The sequence below is a fragment of the Dendrobates tinctorius genome, unplaced genomic scaffold (assembly GCF_039654945.1).
Source record: "Dendrobates tinctorius isolate UK_male_01 unplaced genomic scaffold, ASM3965494v1 ptg000036l, whole genome shotgun sequence".
In the NCBI taxonomy this organism is placed as follows: Eukaryota; Metazoa; Chordata; class Amphibia; order Anura; family Dendrobatidae; genus Dendrobates; species Dendrobates tinctorius.
Genome location: NW_027361704.1, coordinates 12,373,008 through 12,395,306, shown reverse-complemented (window position 1 = coordinate 12,395,306; position 22,299 = coordinate 12,373,008).

Sequence of the window (22,299 nt, the reverse complement as noted above, 5' to 3'; positions counted from 1 at the left end):
CATACATACTACATGCTACATACATAGTACATATATACTACATGCATGCTACATACATACTACATGCTACATACATACTACATACTACATATATGCATCATACATACTACATGCTACATACATACTACATATATACTACATGCATGCTACATACATACTGCATGCTACATACATACTACATGCATGCTACATACATGCTACATACATACTACATGCTACATACATACTACATACATACTACATGCATGCTACATACATACTACATGCTACATATATACTACATACATACTACATATATACTACATGCATGCTAAATACATACTACATGCTACATACATACTGCATACATACTACATGCATGCTACATACATACTACATGCATACTACATGCATGCTACATACATGCTACATACATACTACATACATACTACATGCATGCTACATACATACTACATGCTACATATATACTACATACATACTACATATATACTACATGCATGCTGCATACATACTACATGCTACATACATACTACATACATACTACATGCATGCTACATACATACTATATACATACTACATGCATGCTACATACATACTACATGCTACATATATACTACATACATACTTCATATATACTACATGCATGCTACATACATACTACATGCTACATACATACTACATACATACTACATGCATGCTGCATACATACTACATACATACTACATGCATGCTACATACATACTACATGCATGCTACATACATACTACATGCTACATACATACTACATACATACTACATACATACTACATACATACTACATATATACTACATGCATGCTACATACATACTACATGCTACATGCATGCTACATACATACTACATGCATGCTACATACATACTACATGCTACATACATACTACATACATACTACATGCATGCTACATACAATACATTCATACAATGCATACATAGACATACAGTACATATAACATAGAGTAACATACTTACCAATACTTGTCACATTGTTCCCCGAAGCCATTGTCGTCTACGGAATAAATATTAACATAACAAACCACAAAAATACTCACCCATGATCCGAAGCAGTCCACGAGTGTGTCCCACGACGATCTTGGGTAGAGAACTGCAGCATCAGCTGATGCTGCCGCTCTCTACGGGCTGCAGGAATCTGTAAAATTTTGTGGTTTGTTATGTTAATATTTATTCCGTAGACGACAATGGCTTCGGGGAACAATGTGACAAGGATTGGTAAGTATTTTACTCTATGTTATATGTACTGTATGTCTATGTATGTATTGTATGAATGTATTGTATGTAGCATGCATGTAGTATGTATGTAGTATGTATGTAGCATGCATGTAGTATGTATGCAGCATGCATGTAGTATGTATGTAGCATGCATGTAGCATGTAGTATGTATGTAGCATGCATGTAGTATATATGTAGTATGTATGTAGTATGTATGTAGTATATATGTAGCTTGTAGTATGTATGTAGCATGCATGTAGTATGTATGTAGTATGTATGTAGCATGCATGTAGTATGTATGTAGTATGTATGTAGCATGTAGTATGTATGTAGCATGCATGTAGTATATATGTAGTATGTATGTAGCATGTAGTATGTATGTAGCATGCATGTAGTATGTATGTAGTATGTATGTAGCATGCATGTAGTATGTATGTAGTATGTATGTAGCATGCATGTAGTATGTATGTAGTATGTATGTAGCATGTAGTATGTATGTAGCATGCATGTAGTATATATGTAGTATATATGTAGCATGTAGTATGTATGTAGCATGCATTTAGTATGTAGTATGTATGTAGCATGTAGTATGTATGTAGCATGTAGTATGTATGTAGCATGTATGCAGTATGTATGTAGCATGCATGTAGCATGTAGTATGTATGTAGCATGCATGTAGCATGTAGTATGTATGTAGCATGCATGTAGTATATATGTAGTATGTATGTAGTATGTATGTAGTATATATGTAGCATGTAGTATGTATGTAGCATGCATGTAGTATGTATGTAGTATGTATGTAGCATGTATGTAGCATGTATGTAGTATGTATGTAGCATGTAGTATGTATGTAGCATGCATGTAGTATGTATGTAGTATGTATGTAGCATGCATGTAGTATGTATGTAGTATGTATGTAGCACGTAGTATGTATGTAGCATGCATGTAGTATATATGTAGCATGTAGTATGTATGTAGCATGCATGTAGTATGTATGTAGTATGTATGTAGCATGCATGTAGTATGTATGTAGTATGTATGTAGCATGCATGTAGTATGTATGTAGTATGTATGTAGCATGTAGTATGTATGTAGCATGCATGTAGTATATATGTAGTATATATGTAGCATGTAGTATGTATGTAGCATGCATTTAGTATGTAGTATGTATGTAGCATGTAGTATGTATGTAGCATGTAGTATGTATGTAGCATGTATGCAGTATGTATGTAGCATGCATGTAGCATGTAGTATGTATGTAGCATGCATGTAGTATATATGTAGTATGTATGTAGTATGTATGTAGTATATATGTAGCATGTAGTATGTATGTAGCATGCATGTAGTATGTATGTAGTATGTATGTAGCATGTATGTAGCATGTATGTAGTATGTATGTAGCATGTAGTATGTATGTAGCATGCATGTAGTATGTATGTAGTATGTATGTAGCATGCATGTAGTATGTATGTAGTATGTATGTAGCATGCATGTAGTATGTATGTAGTATGTATGTAGCATGTAGTATGTATGTAGCATGCATGTAGTATATATGTAGTATGTATGTAGTATATATGTAGCATGTAGTATGTATGTAGCATGCATGTAGTATGTATGTAGTATGTATGTAGCATGCATGTAGTATGTATGTAGTATGTATGTAGCATGCATGTAGTATGTATGTAGTATGTATGTAGCATGCATGTAGTATATATGTAGTATATATGTAGCATGTAGTATGTATGTAGCATGCATTTAGTATGTAGTATGTATGTAGCATGTAGTATGTATGTAGCATGTATGCAGTATGTATGTAGCATGCATGTAGCATGTAGTATGTATGTAGCATGCATGTAGCATGTAGTATGTATGTAGCATGCATGTAGTATATATGTAGTATGTATGTAGTATGTATGTAGTATATATGTAGCATGTAGTATGTATGTAGCATGCATGTAGTATGTATGTAGTATGTATGTAGCATGTAGGTAGCATGTATGTAGTATGTATGTAGCATGTAGTATGTATGTAGCATGCATGTAGTATATATGTAGTATGTATGTAGTATATATGTAGCATGTAGTATGCATGTAGCATGCATGTAGTATATATGTAGCATGTAGTATGCATGTAGCATGCATGTAGTATGTATGTAGTATGTATGTAGCATGTAGTATGTATGTAGCATGCATGTAGTATGTATGTAGTATATATGTAGCATGTAGTATGTATGTAGCATGCATGTAGTATGTATGTAGTATGTATGTAGCATGTAGTATGTATGTAGCATGCATGTAGTATGTATGTAGTATATATGTGGTATGTATGTAGCATGTAGTATGTAGCATGCATGTAGTATGTAGCATGCATGTAGTATGTATGTAGTATATATGTGGTATGTATGTAGCATGTAGTATGTATGTAGCATGCATGTAGTATGTATGTAGTATGTATGTAGCATGTAGTATGTATGTAGCATGTAGTATGTATGTAGCATTCATGTAGTATGTATGTAGTATGTATGTAGTATGTATGTAGCATGCATGTAGTATGTATGTAGTATGTATGTAGCATGCATGTAGTATATATGTAGTATGTATGTAGCATGTAGTATGTATGTAGCATGTAGTATGTATGTAGCATGCATGTAGTATGTATGTAGCATGTAGTATGTATGTAGCATGCATGTAGTATGTATGTAGCATGTATGTAGTATGTATGTAGCATGTATGTAGTATGTATGTAGCATGTATGTAGCATGTAGTATGTATGTAGCATGCATGTAGTATGTATGTAGTATGTATGTAGCATGCATGTAGTATATATGTGGTATGTATGTAGCATGTAGTATGTATGTAGCATGCATGTAGTATGTATGTAGTATTTTTTTTTTTTTTAAACATTTAACACATTAGCCGGATGATGGGACTACTACTGTCCCATCATTGGCTAATGTGTCAATCACTGTCATGGTAGCAGGCATCGCCAGATGGGACTTGTAGTCCCCCATATGTAGTATATATGTAGTATGTACTGTATGTAGCATGTAGTATGTATGTAGCATGCATGTAGTATATATGTAGCATGTAGTATGTATGTAGCATGCATGTAGTATGTATGTAGTATGTATGTAGCATGTAGTATGTATGTAGCATGCATGTAGTATGTATGTAGTATGTATGTAGCATGCATGTAGTATGTATGTAGTATGTATGTAGCATGTAGTATGTATTTAGCATGCATGTAGTATATATGTAGTATGTATGTAGTATATATGTAGCATGTAGTATGTATGTAGCATGCATGTAGTATGTATGTAGTATGTATGTAGCATGTAGTATGTATGTAGCATGTATGTAGCATGCATGTAGTATGTATGTAGCATGCAGTATGTATGTAGCATGCAGTATGTATGTAGCATGCATGTAGTATATATGTAGTATGTATGTAGCATGTAGTATGTATGATGCATATATGTAGTATGTAGTATGTATGTAGCATGTAGTATGTATGTAGCATGCATGTAGTATATATGTACTATGTATGTAGCATGTAGTATGTATGTAGCATGCATGTAGTATGTATGTATGTAGTATTTTTATTTTTTTTTTTTTTACATTTAACACATTAGCCGGATGATGGGACTACTACGGTCCCATCATTGGCTAATGTGTCAATCACTGTCATGGTAGCAGGCATCGCCCGATGGGACTTGTAGTCCCATCGGACGATGCCTGCACAGACCCCCGGACATCAGCACAGCCCCCCGGCAGGCCGGTACAGACCCCCACAGGGTGCACAGCCCCCCGGCAGGCCGGTACAGACCCTGGGCAGTCCACACAGCCCCCCGGCAGGCCAGCACAGCCCCCCGGCAGGCCGGCAGAGACCCCCGGAAGGCCCGAAATGACGGCGCATCATGATGCGCACACACTGCGCATCATGATGACGTCATTTCGGCTGTCAATCAACTTTGAACTTCCGATTCCGATGCCCGATATTGAAAAAATATCGGATGTCGGTATCGGAATTCCGATACAGTAAGTATCGGCCGATACCCGATACTTGCGGTATCGGAATGCTCAACACTATTCTTAACATAAATTTGAAGTGGATGAAGTCTTCTGGTGTGCGGGTTTTTCTCCATAGGCGTTCAGCACTCCTAGAGCATCGCTGGAGAAGTTGAGTTTGCGATGTGAGCCGGGGCTGTTTTACTCTGTGCTTGGAGGTTCTGAGGGTGAGGGGAGCTACTTGGTCAAGGGTGCTTCTAAGAGTGTCATTGTAGTGATGAACAGCCAGATTAGGACAGGAAAAAGAGGAGATTGGGGACAGTGATGAGTGTAGGGAGTCTGAAAGTGTCTGAGGGTTAATGCCTAGTGTTGAGCATTCCGATACCGCAAGTATCGGGTATCGGCCGATATTAGCTGTATCGGAATTCCGATACTTAGTTCCGATACTTTTTTCATATCGAATACCGGAATCGGAAGTTCCCATAATGTTAGGAGCCCGCTCGATTTAATTCAGCCAATGGGGATCCTCAGAAGTGTGGGCACATCCTGTTAGGCATGTAGGCATGTTAACTACTGGCATGGCTGTGATTGGCTGCTGAAATGATGTCATGATGCACTATAAAAACCGCTGCAGCCGCCATTTCTGGTCACTCTGCTGTGAATTCAGTTAGGGACAGGCTGCTGTTGAAGACTGTGAGGGACAGTTAGAAATAGCGATCATCCAAAATATCTATTGCTCTACCCAGGCTACATAATCCACCACTGTAGCATTTTTGTAGCCCAGCAGCGCTGTTTTAATAGCTGTCTGCAAGGGCTGTGTGAGTGCAGACCAACGCTGTGTAGTGTGTCCTGCAGGCACGTCTGCTTGTAGCCCGCCCAGCGTGTGTCTCTGCCTCATACACATTTTTCTTTTATTGCTGCTTTTTTTTTCTCCTGTATAGTGTGCTTCCATACGTATCCATATACGTTGGTTGCAAACACTAAAGGAGTGGACAGCGGAGCCTTTCAGCAGCCTTTCAGTGCTATAGCCCATTTCTCTGCACTGTTTTTGGCTGTCTGATAGGTCTCTCTGTGAGTGAGTGCAGCTCACGTTGCAGTGTGTTCTACAGCCACCGCTAGCTGTAGTCCGCTCAGCGTGCGTCACTGCCTCATACATAGTCCTTTTTTTGCAGCTAATTTAGCCAGATTTTTGCTCCTATATTAGTGTGCTTCCAACCGCATCCATTGTCATTGGTTGGTTGCAAACACTATATAGGATTAGATAGAGGAGCCTTTTTGCTGGCTTGTGCCCTTCAGGGCCAGCCAGACTAGTATCACCCTATTTTTTGGAGCCTCATCAATTGCATTGTAGGTTAGCTTCCTGCATTGTAATCGCTCCAAAAAGTTTGTGATAATATAGCTTTCAAACTTTGGTCACATCCTTTTCTTCCCCCCCCCCAAAAAAAAAGGAAATAAAGTTCACCAAACACTCCACTTTACAGTTGTCTAGGCCACATTAGATCATATTAAAGTGTAGTACACACACTCTTGGCCAAATTAGTGTTTCTTATACTGGTTAGCAGGTGTTCAGGAATAAGAACACTAAGCCACCCCTTTTTTACTTTTCTGCCTATCTATCAGTGTACCAAGATGAAGAAGGCAGGGAGTAAGGCACGTGGCCATGGAGTTTCAGCAGGGAGAGGACGGGGGGATTCAGCAAGGAAAGGACGTGGGGATTCGGTGTCTGCTGCGGCCACCAGTGACCCGGCATCCCCCACTTTTACCAGGCAACAGTCCTTCATGCGCAGCTTTGTAGGACCTCGCCGTACCCCACTGCTGCGTGACGAACAAATTGAAGCTGTTGTCGGATGGATGGCAGCTAACGCATCCACTTCAATGACTTCAGCATCCTCCCAAGGCCAGAGCACTGAAGAGCAACCATCTGTTTCTTCACCACCTGCCAAATTGCCCAGGCAGTCTGAGAGCCCTGGACAGGAGCCATCTCAATCTTTACTTCTGTTCTCAGAATCTGTTGGCTTGGAAAGAGGTGGCCAGCCAAGCAGCATTCTAGAGCATGAAGAAGAGGGAGTATGCAGTGATGCGCAACTGCTTTGTCCCTCTGAATCTGAAGAGGCGGGTGGGCCAGTGCCTATTGTCAGCACACCTCAGTGCTCATCTGATGATGATGAGACTCAGTTGCCAATTTCTGGTGCGTACGGTGCTGGCAAGACAACCCAGGACCAGCCGGTGCTTGAAGAGGGGAGTGGAGATGATGAGGTCCTTGACCCATCATGGCGTCAGCCACAGGAAGGTGGTGGGAGCAGCTCTGAGGAAGAGATTCCCCGAACGGCCAAAAGAGGAGGGAGAGGGCGGGGACAGACTTGGTTGCCTGTAGCCTCCACTTTGGCACCCGTGAGGAGCAATCCTCTTCCAAAACACAAAACGGGCGCTCCCAGGACTTGCAGTGCGTGGTCTTTTTTTGACACAGTTGCAGATGACATTTGCTTTGTCAAATGCAAGCTGTGTCATCAGAAAGTGAAACGAGGGAAAAATGTGAGCAACCTCAATACCACAAATATGTGGAAACATGTGCGTACCAAGCACGAGGTGGAGTTACACAGACACACTGAAGATGTAGGCCAACCTTCAGCAGAACCTACCACCTCTTCAGCTCGTGTTGGGGCCTCTTCCTCCAGCTCACACACAGCTGGTTCGGCTTCCTCACTGGAACGCCATGGAAGAACCACTGCCACTGTTGTCCAGAGACCCAGTGAAATTCCACCCACTGAACCACGTTCGCAGTCATCATCACACTCCCAGGCCACTCACCAGCAATCGGTAGCACAGGCATGGGAGAAAAAGCGGCCATACTCGGCAAACCATCCCCGAGCACTGGCTCTGAATGCCGGCATTGCCAAACTACTGGCCCTTGAGATGCTGTCATTCAGGCTGGTGGAGACTGACACCTTCCGGAACTTTATGTCATTGGCAGTTCCACAATACAATGTGCCCAGCCGCTTTTATTTCAGCAGGCAAGCCGTCCCTGCCCTGCAAAAGCATGTGGAGGGAAAAATTAAAAATGCGCTACTAAATGCCGTCAGTAGCAAGGTCCACCTGACCACCGATGCGTGGACCAGTAGCCATGGACAGGGACGATACCTTTCCCTCACTGCCCATTGGGTCAATGTTGTGGAGCCGGGTACAGATCTGGAGAGTGGCTCTGTACGTATTCTGCCAACTCCAAGGATTGCAGGAATGCAGTCTGTACATATTGAGTCCTCCTACTCTAGTTCCTCGGAATCAGCACTGCGTGAGCCTGTTAGGCCAGATATGAGCACAGGTGTGGCCAAACGTCAACAGACCATCCTTAAATTAATTTCTTTGGGGAATCGGAGCCACACAGCACAGGAGCTCTGGAATGCCATCAAGCAGGAGAGCGATGTGTGGTTTGTGCCAGCGAATCTCCAGCCAGGTTTGGTAGTGAGTGACAATGGCCGAAATCTAGTGGCAGCTCTGGGCCTAGGCAACCTCACTCACATACCATGTCTGGCACACGTGCTCAATTTGGTCGTGCAGAGCTTTCTGAGGGACTATCCGGATCTTGATGCACTGCTGCACAAGGTTCGCCTAGAGTGTGCTCACTTGCGGCGTTCCAGCATGGCAAGATCGCGCATTGCATCTCTGCAACGCCGATTCCGCCTGCCAGAACATCGCATCATATGTGACCTCCCCACCAGGTGGAATTCAACGTTACATATGTTGGAGCGGTTGTGTGAGCAGCAGGCAGCAGTAATGGAGTACCAGCTGCATCAGGCGCAAACAAGTCGCACTGTGCGCCGGACACACTTCACCACCACTGAGTGGGCCACTATGAGGGACATCTGCCAAGTTTTGCGTGCCTTCGATGACTCCACGTGGATGGCCAGTGCAGATGATGCACTAATCAGCATGACTGTCCCCCTCATCTGTCTGCTTCAAAAAACCTTACAAGCACTAAGTGAGGAGGTTTTTGAAGAGGTCGAGGATGAGCAGTCAGAAATGCCATCTGCTTCTGGCAAGTCTGCGCAACGTGCTTCCACACAAAGGCCCAGGCAGGGGACACTTAGTGAGGAAGATGACGAGGAGTCAATGGAGGAGGAGGAGCACATCTCTCCAGAGGAGGGAGGTACACAAGGCTCTAGCAGTCAGTGTGTACAGCGAGGGTGGGGTGATGCTGAGCAGGCAGAGATGCTGCCTCAAGCTGGGGACAGCGTTTCCGGTCCAGTTGGCAGTCTGCAGCACATGGTTGATTTCATGCTGCAGTGCTTGTTAAATGACCGCCGCATCGCCAACATTCTCCACACGGCTGATTATTGGGTGTACACCCTCCTAGATCCTCGCTACCGGGACAACTTACAAAGCCTCATACCACAGTTGAACCGGGAGCGAAAAATGCGGGAGTACCAAGAAACACTTGTGCAGGCCATCATGTTCTCCATTCCCCCCGCAAGTGTTGCTGGTAGTGCTTTTCAAAGCAGGCATGTGGGTAGAGGCAGTGGAGGAAGCTCTGCACAAAGAGGTAGCAGAGGCAGTGCCGCAGGACAAGGCAAGGCCAGTATGGCCCAAATGTGGAAAAGTTTTGTGGGACCGCCACAAACGGCTACACCATCACAGACGGCTCCAGTCAGCAGGAGGCAACGTTACCGTCAGATGGTGACAGACTACTTGTCGTGCCCTGTTAGTGTTCTCCCAGACGGCTCTTCCCCGTTCAAGTATTGGGTCTCTAAGCTGGATACATGGCCAGAGCTTAGCCAGTATGCATTGGAGGTGCTGGCTTGCCCTGCTGCCAGTGTATTATCGGAACGTGTCTTTAGTGCTGCAGGTGGTGTGGTAACAGACCGTCGCACACGACTATCCGCCGATAATGTTGACCGGCTTACTTTTCTGAAAATGAACAAGGCCTGGATCTCACCTGAATTTGCCAGTCCTCTTCCAGAATAAATAATTGGCTGGCAACAGGATCCAGGTCTCCTGTTGTGTTCATGTTTCTATGACCTGAACTTTATTTCCTGGGCTACAGCAACGCCCGTTGTTGCTCAGAAGTGCTGTCCGCACAGACAAAACACTCGATCATGTGTAAGTGGGGTTCGGTAACGTCAGCTGAACCCCTGCTGTGTGTATGGCAAAGTGTCCTGCTCCCTCCACAGTCAAACAACCTCAGATTTACACCTGGCTCCTAGTTGGCCTCGGCCTGCACCCTGATTGTCCCTGGCTTCCAACAAGGCTAGTTGGTGCTCGGAAGTGCTGTCCACACAGAAAAACACACTTGTTCATGTGAAATGGGGGTCAGTAACGTCAGCTGATCCCCTGCTGTGTGGAGGGCAAAGTGTCCTGCTCCCTCCAAAGTCAAAATACCTTAGCTTTACACCTGGCTCCTAGTAGGCCTCGGCCTGCACCCTGATTGTCCCTGGCTTCCAACAACGCTAGTTGGTGCTCGGAAGTGCTGTCCACACAGAAAAACACACTTGTCCATGTGAAAGTGGGGGTCAGTAACGTCAGCTGATCCCCTGCTGTGTGGAGGGCAAAGTGTCCTGCTCCCTCCAAAGTCAAAATACCTCAGCTTTACACCTGGCTCCTAGTAGGTCTCGGCCTGCACCCTGATTGTCCCTGGCTTCCAACAACGCTAGTTGGTGCTGAGAAGTGCTGTCCACACAGAAAAACACACTTGTTCATGTGAAAGTGGGGTTCGGTAACGTCAGCTGATCGCCTGCTGTGTGGAGGGCAAACTGCTGCTGCCTCCAAATTGTAACTACTTCAGATTTAAACATTCTCTGATTTGGCCTCTGTTTCCACTCTATCTCTAGTATTTCCCCTGACCTCCAACACCGCCAGTTCCTGCTCACAGTTGCCGTCCACGCATTCCACACATGTTCCTGTGTTACTGGGGTTCTGTAACGTCAGCAGATCCCCCAATATGTGTCCGCCACTGTCTCCTGCGCTGTCCACCTTCCCACTGCAAGCGGTGGGAATGTGGACAGAGCAGGAGACAGTGGCAGACACTCATCAGGGGATCTGCTGACATTACAGAACCCCTGTAACCCAGGAACATGTGTGGATTGGGTAGACGGCTGCTGTACGCATAAACTGGCGGTGTTGGTGGTCACGTGAATCCTGGAAACAGAGTGGAGACAGATGCCTAATTGGAGCACGTTGACAGTCTGTTGTAGCCTACAAACAATCAAAAACTGCCACCAAGTAGGCATTGGCCTGCACCATGATTGTCCCTGGGCTCCAACAACGCCAGTTGGTGCTCAGCAGTGTCTTTGGCACGGGTACTCCCTGTTGCCCAGTCTGGTTCCAGCACGCCAGCTGTTTCTGGGTAGTGTCAAGGTCACTATGCCACCAATCCGTTGTCCTGTCGTCTTGCGGCCGGGTTAGCCGACTCTACGGTGCCTGCAGTTTAGGTGACTCCTATGTGGGCTGCGGGAACTGGCACTGAAGGCTGGATCCGTAGTGCCAATGGGACATGGACCCCCTGTAGGACTGTGGGTTTCGGTAACTGCGGCCGGCTTGTGGCCTGGCTACTTTGCTTTGAATGGGTACCTTCTGCTACCCACCCGGGTTCCAGCACTGTCTGCTGGTTCTCGACAGAGCCTTTGGGCTAGGTGCCTCCATCTCGGTATCCGAAGTCCAGCACCGTCAGCTGGTCCTTGGTAGTGCTTTCTAGCACAGGTACCTCCTGCCTAGCAACCGTGGTCCAGCACCGTCAGCTGTTCCTCAGTAGTGCCATTGGCTCTTGTAGCTTTTGCTACCCATCTGGGTTCCTGCACCGTCAGCTGGTTCTCGGCAGTGTCTTTGGCATGGGTACTCCCTGTTGCCCAGCCTGTTTTCAGCACGCCTGCTGTTTCCGGGTAGTGTCAAGGTCACTATGCCACCAATCCGTTGTCCTGTCGTCTTGCGGCCGGGTTAGCCGACTCTACGGTGCCTGCAGTTTAGGTGACTCCTATGTGGGCTGCGGGAACTGGCACTGAAGGCTGGATCCGTAGTGCCAATGGGACATGGACCCCCTGTAGGACTGTGGGTTTCGGTAACTGCAGCCGGCTTGCGGCCTGGCTACTTTGCTTTGAATGGGTACCTTCTGCTACCCACCCGGGTTCCAGCACTGTCTGCTGGTTCTCGCCAGAGCCTTTGGCCTAGGTGCCTCCATCTCGGTATCCGAAGTCCAGCACCGTCAGCTGGTCCTTGGTAGTGCTTCTAGCACAGGTACCTCCTGCCTAGTAACCGTGGTCCAGCACCGTCAGCTGTTCCTCGGTAGTGCCATTGGCTCTTGTAGCTTTTGCTACCTATCTGGGTTCCAGCACCGTCAGCTGGTTCTCGGCAGTGTCTTTGGCACGGGTACTCCCTGTTGCCCAGCCTGTTTTCAGCACGCCTGCTGTTTCCGGGTAGTGTCAAGGTCACTATGCCACCAATCCGTTGTCCTGTCGTCTTGCGGCTGGGTTAGCCGACTCTACGGTGCCTGCAGTTTAGGTGACTCCTATGTGGGCTGCGGGAACTGGCACTGAAGGCTGGATCTGTAGTGCCAATGGGACATGGACCCCCTGTAGGACTGTGGGTTTCGGTAACTGCGGCCGGCTTGCAGCCTGGCTACTTTGCTTTGAATGGGTACCTTCTGCTACCCACCCGGGTTCCAGCACTGTCTGCTGGTTCTCGACAGAGCCTTTGGGCTAGGTGCCTCCATCTCGGTATCCGAAGTCCAGCACCGTCAGCTGGTCCTTGGTAGTGCTTTCTAGCACAGGTACCTCCTGCCTAGCAACCGTGGTCCAGCACCGTCAGCTGTTCCTCAGTAGTGCCATTGGCTCTTGTAGCTTTTGCTACCCATCTGGGTTCCAGCACCGTCAGCTGGTTCTCGGCAGTGTCTTTGGCATGGGTACTCCCTGTTGCCCAGCCTGTTTTCAGCACGCCTGCTGTTTCCGGGTAGTGTCAAGGTCACTATGCCACCAATCCGTTGTCCTGTCGTCTTGCGGCCGGGTTAGCCGACTCTACGGTGCCTGCAGTTTAGGTGACTCCTATGTGGGCTGCGGGAACTGGCACTGAAGGCTGGATCCGTAGTGCCAATGGGACATGGACCCCCTGTAGGACTGTGGGTTTCGGTAACTGCGGCCGGCTTGCGGCCTGGCTACTTTGCTTTGAATGGGTACCTTCTGCTACCCACCCGGGTTCCAGCACTGTCTGCTGGTTCTCGCCAGAGCCTTTGGCCTAGGTGCCTCCATCTCGGTATCCGAAGTCCAGCACCGTCAGCTGGTCCTTGGTAGTGCTTCTAGCACAGGTACCTCCTGCCTAGTAACCGTGGTCCAGCACCGTCAGCTGTTCCTCGGTAGTGCCATTGGCTCTTGTAGCTTTTGCTACCTATCTGGGTTCCAGCACCGTCAGCTGGTTCTTGGCAGTGTCTTTGGCACGGGTACTCCCTGTTGCCCAGCCTGTTTTCAGCACGCCTGCTGTTTCCGGGTAGTGTCAAGGTCACTATGCCACCAATCCGTTGTCCTGTCGTCTTGCGGCTGGGTTAGCCGACTCTACGGTGCCTGCAGTTTAGGTGACTCCTATGTGGGCTGCGGGAACTGGCACAGAAGGCTGGATCCGTAGTGCCAATGGGACATGGACCCCCTGTAGGACTGTGGGTTTCGGTAACTGCGGCCGGCTTGCAGCCTGGCTACTTTGCTTTGAATGGGTACCTTCTGCTACCCACCCGGGTTCCAGCACTGTCTGCTGGTTCTCGCCAGAGCCTTTGGCCTAGGTGCCTCCATCTCGGTATCCGAGGTCCAGCACCGTCTGCTGGTCCTTGGTAGTGCTTTTTAGCACAGGAACCTTCTGCTTAGTAACCGTGGTCCAGCACCGTCAGCTGTTCCTCGGTAGTGCCATTGGCTCTTGTTCCTTCTGCTACCCATCCGGGTGCCAGCACTGTCTGCTGGTTCTCGCCACAGCCTTTGGCCTAGGTGCCTCCATCTCGGTATCCGAGGTCCAGCACGTCAGCTGGTCCTTGGTAGTGCTTTTTAGCACAGGTACCTTCTGCTTAGTAACCGTGGTCCAGCACCGTCAGTTGGTCCTCGGTAGTGCCATTGGCTCTTGTTCATTCTGCTACCCATCCGGGTGCCAGCACTGTCTGCTGGTTCTCGCCACAGCCTTTGGCCTAGGTGCCTCCATCTCGGTATCTGAGGTCCAGCACCCTCAGCTGGTCCTTGGTAGTGCTTTTTAGCACAGGTACCTTCTGCTTAGTAACCGTGGTCCAGCACCGTCAGTTGGTCCTCGGTAGTGCCATTGGCTCTTGTTCCTTCTGCTACCCATCCGGGTGCCAGCACTGTCTGCTGGTTCTCGCCACAGCCTTTGGCCTAGGTGCCTCCATCTCGATATCCGAGGTCCAGCACCGTTAGCTGGTCCTTGGTAGTGCTTTTTAGCACAGGTACCTTCTGCTTAGTAACCGTGGTCCAGCACCGTCAGTTGGTCCTCGGTAGTGCCATTGGCTCTTGTTCCTTCTGCTGCCACTATGGGTTCCAGTACTGTCAGCTGGTTCTCGCCAGTTTCTCAGCCTTCTTGTACCTTCTGCTACATTTCCAAGATCAAGCTTTTTGAAATTGTCTTTGGTAATCCTTATTGATCTCCATGACGACGACCCTGATGACGACGACCCTGAAGACCACACCAAAGAAGACCAGAAATATGACCCTAAATATTATGACCAAGAGGACAAAGAACATGAAGAAAACCACCAAGATACAGAACAAAAGACAGAAGAACAAGAAGCAGAAGAAGCAAAAGCAGAAGAACAGAAAGCAGAAGAACGTTAAGCATAAGACTAAAAATCAGCATAGAAGATATCAAAATTATAAGCAGAAGAAGACTAAGCAGTAAATGGGGGTGAGTCCGTTCCTCCTCGTGGTGCCTCTGGAAAATTCCTGCTGCTGCAGGCCAAACTGAACGCGGACAAATCCTGTTATAAATCTTTTGTGACAGGCAGAACGTAAGGTGTAATCTTATAACTTTTATAGATAAGTACTACAGGAATGCCTGTCACCATAAGAAAATGAAGAAAAAGAAGAATAGGAAGAAGATGAAGAAATAGCATATGAAAATTAATAATAGCTGAATAAGAAGAATATGAAGAATGGAAAAAAAAATAATGGGAAGAAGGTGAAGAAGAAGATGAATAAGGTGAAGAAAAAGTTGATAAAAAAAATGCTACTGCTGCGGATCATGAAGGAGAAAGTGTGGGAGAAGTACAAAAGAAGGTGAAGAGCATGGAAGTTGTGAAACATACATATCTGACAAAATATAAAAAGTTAACATAGTCAATATCTTTTTAACTCCGAACGTCTTGAAAAAAAAATTGGAATTAATGCTATGTCATGTGATTTGAATAAACCACTATGCCTTTAATGTCTCCTCCACCTCCCACAATTCATTCTACATGATTCTTATATGTTTTCAATTATGTAAAATTAGCCAACAAGGAAATAAAGGGCTTTTTTTAATTCCGATACCGGAAGTCCCATTGACTTGAATGGGACTTCCGGTATCGGAATCGGCGATACCCGATATTTTTTTCGTATCGGGCGATACCATCCGATACGATATTTTTGGGTATCGAACGGTATCGCTCAACACTAGTAATGTCTTGTAGATTTCTGACTGTGTGGTAGGTAGGAGTGAGCTGGGGTGGGCGAGGATTTGTGAGCATGAAGGAGACAATGTTGTGGTCAGAGAGTGGTAGCGTAGTGAGTTATTTAGGTGGGAGATTGAACAGAGCCGGACAAAGACCAGATCAAGGGTGTTACCGTCCTTGTGTGTCTCAGAGGTTGAAAGCTGTGAGAGGCCTAGAGAGGTGGTTAGTTTTAGAATCTGGGATGCAGATGTGGAAGTAGGGCGGTTAATGGGGATGTTGAAGTCTCCCAGGATAAGGGTTGGAAGTTCTGAGGACATGAGGTGCGGCAGCCAGGCTGAAAAGTGGTCAAGGAAGTGGGTGAGCCTGGGGGCCGGTATATGACCACAACTCTGAGGGAGAGGGGATGGAAGAGCCTGATGGTATGGACATCAAAAGAAGGGAATAAGAGTGATAGAACTGGGGGGATGACCTGGAAAGTGCATTGTGGGGACAGGAGTATGCCGACTCCACCACCAGAAGATGAGGACAACACCGTACCATCCACAGACCAATGGCATGTGTGAAAAGATGAATCAGGTGGTGATCGATCTACTGAAGACCTTGCCTTTGGAAGAGAGGAATCTGTGGCCAGAGAAGTTGCCAGATATGGTCGACCTCTGCAATCACGTTCCTGTGAATTCCATCAACTGCACTCCAGCCTACCTGAGAGCGAGGCCTGGCAAGCTGCCTATTGATTTGGATATGGGAGTCCTGACATCTGAGGTAACATCACCAGATGCTGACTGGGATATGGAGAGGCAGCAACAATACCGAAGAGTACAAGAGTGTGTAGAAAAGAGTCTAGCTAAGGCGAGACAAAAATAGGAGAAGAACTACAATCAACATGCACCTGCAGTCCCCTTGTCACCAGGAGAACAAGTTCTAGAGAGGAAAAGGAGGATGCATAAATTGGATGACCAATGGGAAGCTGAACCCTACACCGTCTTACCATCAAACTTCGACAGCACCAAAGTGTGCCTTATCAGTAACGATGGAGGAGAAACCTCATCAGCAGTATCGAGGGATCATCTGAAACTGTGCCCTGACCAGCTAAAGGAAAAGATGGGAGAACAAAACAACCTTCAGCCCATAGTGGAAGAAGAAGAAAAGGTCAACAGTGTACTCGGAGAATATCCTGCAAACTGGACAAGAATGGATCAAGCCATCGTAGTTCCTGTCCTCATCTTTCCCCAGCCTACTGCAACTGAAGTAGCAGAGACTCAAGAGAACTCTGAAAATCAGGAAGTTCAGGCAGCAGATGCCACACCAGCAGTGGAGCCAGAGAATCCTCGCCCTGCCAGTGGTGAATATGTCATGTCCACAGTGAGTCTAAGAGTTCGGAGACGGCTACTTCCCAGTATACCAACAGCAGTAACAGCCCCACTAAACCTAAATAGGCCATTAGAAGTACCCATGCTACGCAGATCTACCCATAGTACAAAAGGTGAGATCCCAGTTAGATATAGAGAGTAAAGTGCAAATAGAAAATGTAAATGGTAAAATGTAAATATGCAACTTTTCAAGCTTATGTGCCTACAGAGACTCTGTAAGAACTTTTTGAATATCTTAGTTTGCTTTTGATAGACAATTGGGCCACAGGACTATGTGTGGCCAAAACTATCCTGGTATATAGTTACCACTTGCTCAGGAATTGGACCATGGACATTGACGCATGGACTTTGAGCTTTGGTTTTTGTAATTTTTCATTTATGATATCTTGTAACAGTTACAATTGTTCATTTGTTTATATATTTGTATGTTTTCTGAGTCTGGGAGTACTGAATTGCACTAGGGGGAATGTGGCGCCCCCAGAAGTACGGTCGCCACAGTGGCATTACCTTCCTCCTAGGGAGTGTGATGTCATGCTTGGAAGCAATGAAGGATCTCTCTGTCAGGTAAACTAACACAGCACAATTCCCACTCCAGGCCAGCAGAGGGAGCTCTGAACCAAACTGGGGGAGGAGTTGCTCTCTGGGGCCAGGGAGGGGAAGTTAGTCAGTTTGTGTGAGGAGAGCGAAGTGTGTGGATGAGAGGAGAAGAGCTGGAGGATTGAGCAGAGTTCAGGCTCACTTCTAGTGTGGCTGGATTCCGGTATCCGAGGTTGTATGGATGCTGATGTTCCTGCAGCAGAAACCAGAGGAATAGAAAGCTGTAAATGTTCTTTTCCCACATAAGGTTAAAGTATAGGAGTAGCCCCGGCACACTAATAACATGAAAGTAGAGTCTTTGCAACGACAGTCTTTTTTGTTGTGATTTTATTTTTTGTGGAAAAAGGTGGTGTTACAATCCAACGTTTCAGCTCTACATCTCGAGTGTATAAACTTTATAAAACAAAAAACCTGGTGATAAGTGATTTATATTGTGGGGACAGTGTCATGCATCCTTTGTGAAGGTATGTATGGACCTATAGTGATGTGAGGCCAGTGAGTGTGTATTGTGGTGTGATACGGTGTACGTGTGAGAGGTTGGGCAGAGGAATTGGGTGAAGGTGTAAATGGGACAGTGTAGGAGATGAACGGCATGAGTGTGTGGGTTGTGTTGAGAAGGGGCTTCACATCCTTCACAAAGGATGCATGACACTGTCCCCACAATATAAATCACTTATCACCAGGTTTTTTGTTTTATAAAGTTTATACACTGATTTTTGTTCTTTTATTGTATATTCTCTAGTCATATCCCTGATGAAAGCTCGAGATGTAGAGCTGAAACGTTGGATTGTAACACCACCTTTTTCCACAAAAAATAAAATCCCAACAAAAAAGACTGTCGTTGCAAAGACTCTACTTTCATGTTATTAGTAGAGTTGAGCGACTTTTGGTTTTTTATGGTCGAGTTTCGTTTCGTGAAACCCGACTTTTCCAAAAGTCAGGTCGAGCAAGATCGGCCGATCATAGGGAAAAGTCGGGGTCGTCCCGAAACACGAAACCCAATGTAAGTCAATGGGGAATAAAAGTCGGCAGTGAGAGGAGGACAGGAAACACACCTACAGTGCTCATTTGAATGCCAAAAGCATCAATACTTCTTACTTAAGCTGGTCAACCTTAATTAACTTAATAATACAAGTTACGCACTGAAAAATGGGGGTTATTTGGCTAAAGTTGTGGGGGGGTAGGGCTGGCTCCAGGTTTTCATGTGCCCTGGGCGAAAGAGAGCCGCTTTAACACATAATACCACAACTCATCATGCTCCGATACGGCAGAGAAATAGCGGTATAGTACAATGAAAAATACCTCACTTTTTACATCTCATGACGAGGCCCATCTATTTCTCCATACAGAATCATTGGTCCCATATAATGTTTGAAACAGTATATGATGAGCTCCACATAATGCTACAGTATATGTTGGTCCCCATGGATGAAGCTCCACTGTCTTATGGGCCCAAATAATGCTCCAAACATAATGGGCCCCATTTCTAATGCTCTAGTGTATAATGGGCCCTGTAAATGCTGCTCCACTGTCTGATGTCCACTTTTGGAATGTTCCAGTGAATGGTGGGCCCCATCTATCATTCTCCAGAGTATAGTGCTCCCCAAAAATTGCTGTCCCAACATTGAAAACAATGAAATAAGTCTCCTCGCTAGGGAATCCCTGTACTAGTCTGGAGTCTGGACTCCTCGTCGTCCCCATCTTCCATCTCACTGCACAGTATTTCAACCTTGCAAGTGCTGTGATCCTGAGCAAGCAGGGGGGGCCCACTCGTTGGCGACGGCACTGGCACAGGGCCCCTGATAGTACGGTGGTGTCTGATGGCGGGTGGACCGAACCTGCACTTTCATCTCCAGCTTCTTCTTTGTCACCGTGTAAGATGGAACTGTATATGCGAAGGGTAACCTGAGTTTCATCATGGTCAGATTCAGGCCGGGTAGCGTGCGAGGGGAATGTAGTGGTCTGGGTCAATGTACCAGCAGATTCATCGAGCAGTGGCTGGGCATCAGTGCACTTGTGTCGCCCCCAGGAGTACGGTCGCCACAGTGGCATTACCTTCCTCCTAGGGAGTGTGATGTCATGCTTGGGAGCAACGAAGGATCTCTCTAGCAGGTTAACTGATTGGGCGGCGTTATTCCCACGAGTCATGACCCTCCAAACAGCGTTCATGAAGGCAAAGTGTTTGTTTTACGTGGGCAGTATGGTTGCAAAGCTGAACCTTAAAGGAATGTCCAGAAGGGCACCACCAGGAGTGGAGCCTACGGCGTAATTTGACTCAACACGGGCAACCTCAACCATGCCAGCTACAGAACAGATGCACACATTGCAAGCTTAATTCCGTTAACGAACGAGACTCCGTCATGCCCCGCGGTCCGAGTCCGGCTTACTAGAGGGACACGTGAGGCTCTGGCACATGAGATTGGCCAATAACTGGTGTGTCATGCCCTTACATGTCCATGGCTGGATGTGCGCTACACTGAAAAGGCCAGCTGTTATGATTGAGTCACCGTAGGAGGCAAAAACAGAAATGCTAGCTAAGTCCAGAAAACCAGAGAAGTTGGCAACTATCAGATTGCAGACCCCTGAACCTATCAACACAACTAGCAGTAGCCGTGGGGGTTCCTATGATGACCTAGACCCCTCGATCACAGCCGGAGAGATATATAGGCCTAAAGAAGGAAAGGGGAAATCTAACTGCCCCAGAGCAGACCCCAAAGCAATAGGCAGCCCCCCACATATAATGACGGTGAAGCAAGATGAAAACACTTACACAGACAGAAAGACAGGCTGAGCAAAGACGGGGCCAAAACTACCTAGATAGGAACGGATAGGAAGGCTGCTGTCTGCAATCTGCCAAAACCCTATCAGAGACAAAAGCCAACAAGCTGATATAAAAATGGCCCTGAAGCAAATAAGCTTCAAAAACTAAATCAGCACTCAGGCACTTTCAGAAGACAGAGCTAACGGAACACTGCACACTCCAGCAGGGAGTGGCAGAATCCAAAAAGCAAGAAAAACAAAAACAAATCTTAAATGCAAAAAGGCAAAACAGAAAACTTAGCTTTAGGAAAGCAGGAATCAGACTGGTGTCCAAGAGTCCACAGAGAAATCACCCGCAGGGCAGAAAGGGCATAGGCTGCCTTAAATCCAGTCAGTGACTCCACTCAGCCAATCGTCTTCATCAGTCCCAGGTGCCTGACAATCAGGCTCACTACCTTCCTTCACCAGAATAGGGAGTTCACCAGGCCTCAGCGACGGAGGGGAGAATGAACTCACAACAGCCAGCGTTTGTCGCTTACAGGTGCAGATAACCCGCTGAACAACGTTAGTGATGGGGAGCACTGATTACAATTATTACTCGCGAACGATGATTTCCCAGTAAGTGCAGGTCAACCGCAGTTCCGGAATTAGGCCTAACCGTCATTCCTGAAAAAAATGAAAAACTTACGTGTGCAAACTGTGCTGCAGCTTGCTTAACAGCTCGCCAGTAGAGTTGAGCGATACCGTCCGATACTTCAAAGTATCGTATCGGATGGTATCGGACGATCTTTAAAAAAAGTATCGGTATCGCCGATTCCGATACCGGAAGTCCCATTCAAGTCTATGGGACTTCCGGTATCGGAATAAGAAAAACCCTTTCCTGCCCTTGTACAGCCTCTCTGGGGTCTGTACGGGCCTTTCGGGGGGCTGTGCCGGCCTGCCAGGGGGTCTGTGCAGGCTCCGGTGGTCTGTGCCGGCCTGCCGGGGGGCTGTGCCGGCTCCGGTGGGCTGTGCCGGCCTGCCGGGGGGCTGTGCCGGCCTGCCGGGGGGCTGTGCAGGCTCCGGGGGGCTGTGCCGGCCTGCCGGGGGGCTGTGCCGGCCTGCCGGGGGGCTGTGCCGGCCTGCCGGGGGGCTGTGCAGGCTTCGGGGGTCTGTGCAGGCATCGTCCGATGGGACTACAAGTCCCATCGGGCGATGCCTGCTACCATGACAGTGATTGACACATTAGCCAATGATGGGACAGTAGTAGTCCCATCATCCGGCTAATGTGTTAAATGTAAAAAAAAAAAAAAAAAAATTACATGCTACATACATACAACATGCATACTACATACATGCTACATTCATACTACATACTACATACATGCTACATTCATACTACATAAATACGACATGCAACATACATACTACATATATACTACATGCATGCTACATACATACTACATGCTACATACTACATACATACTACATGCATGCTACATACATACTACATGCTACATACATACTACATATATACTACATGCATGCTACATACATACTGCATGCTACATACATACTACATATATACTACATGCATGCTACATACATACTACATGCTACATACATACCACATATATACTACATGCATGCTACATACATACTACATGCTACATACATACCACATACATACTACATGCATGCTACATGC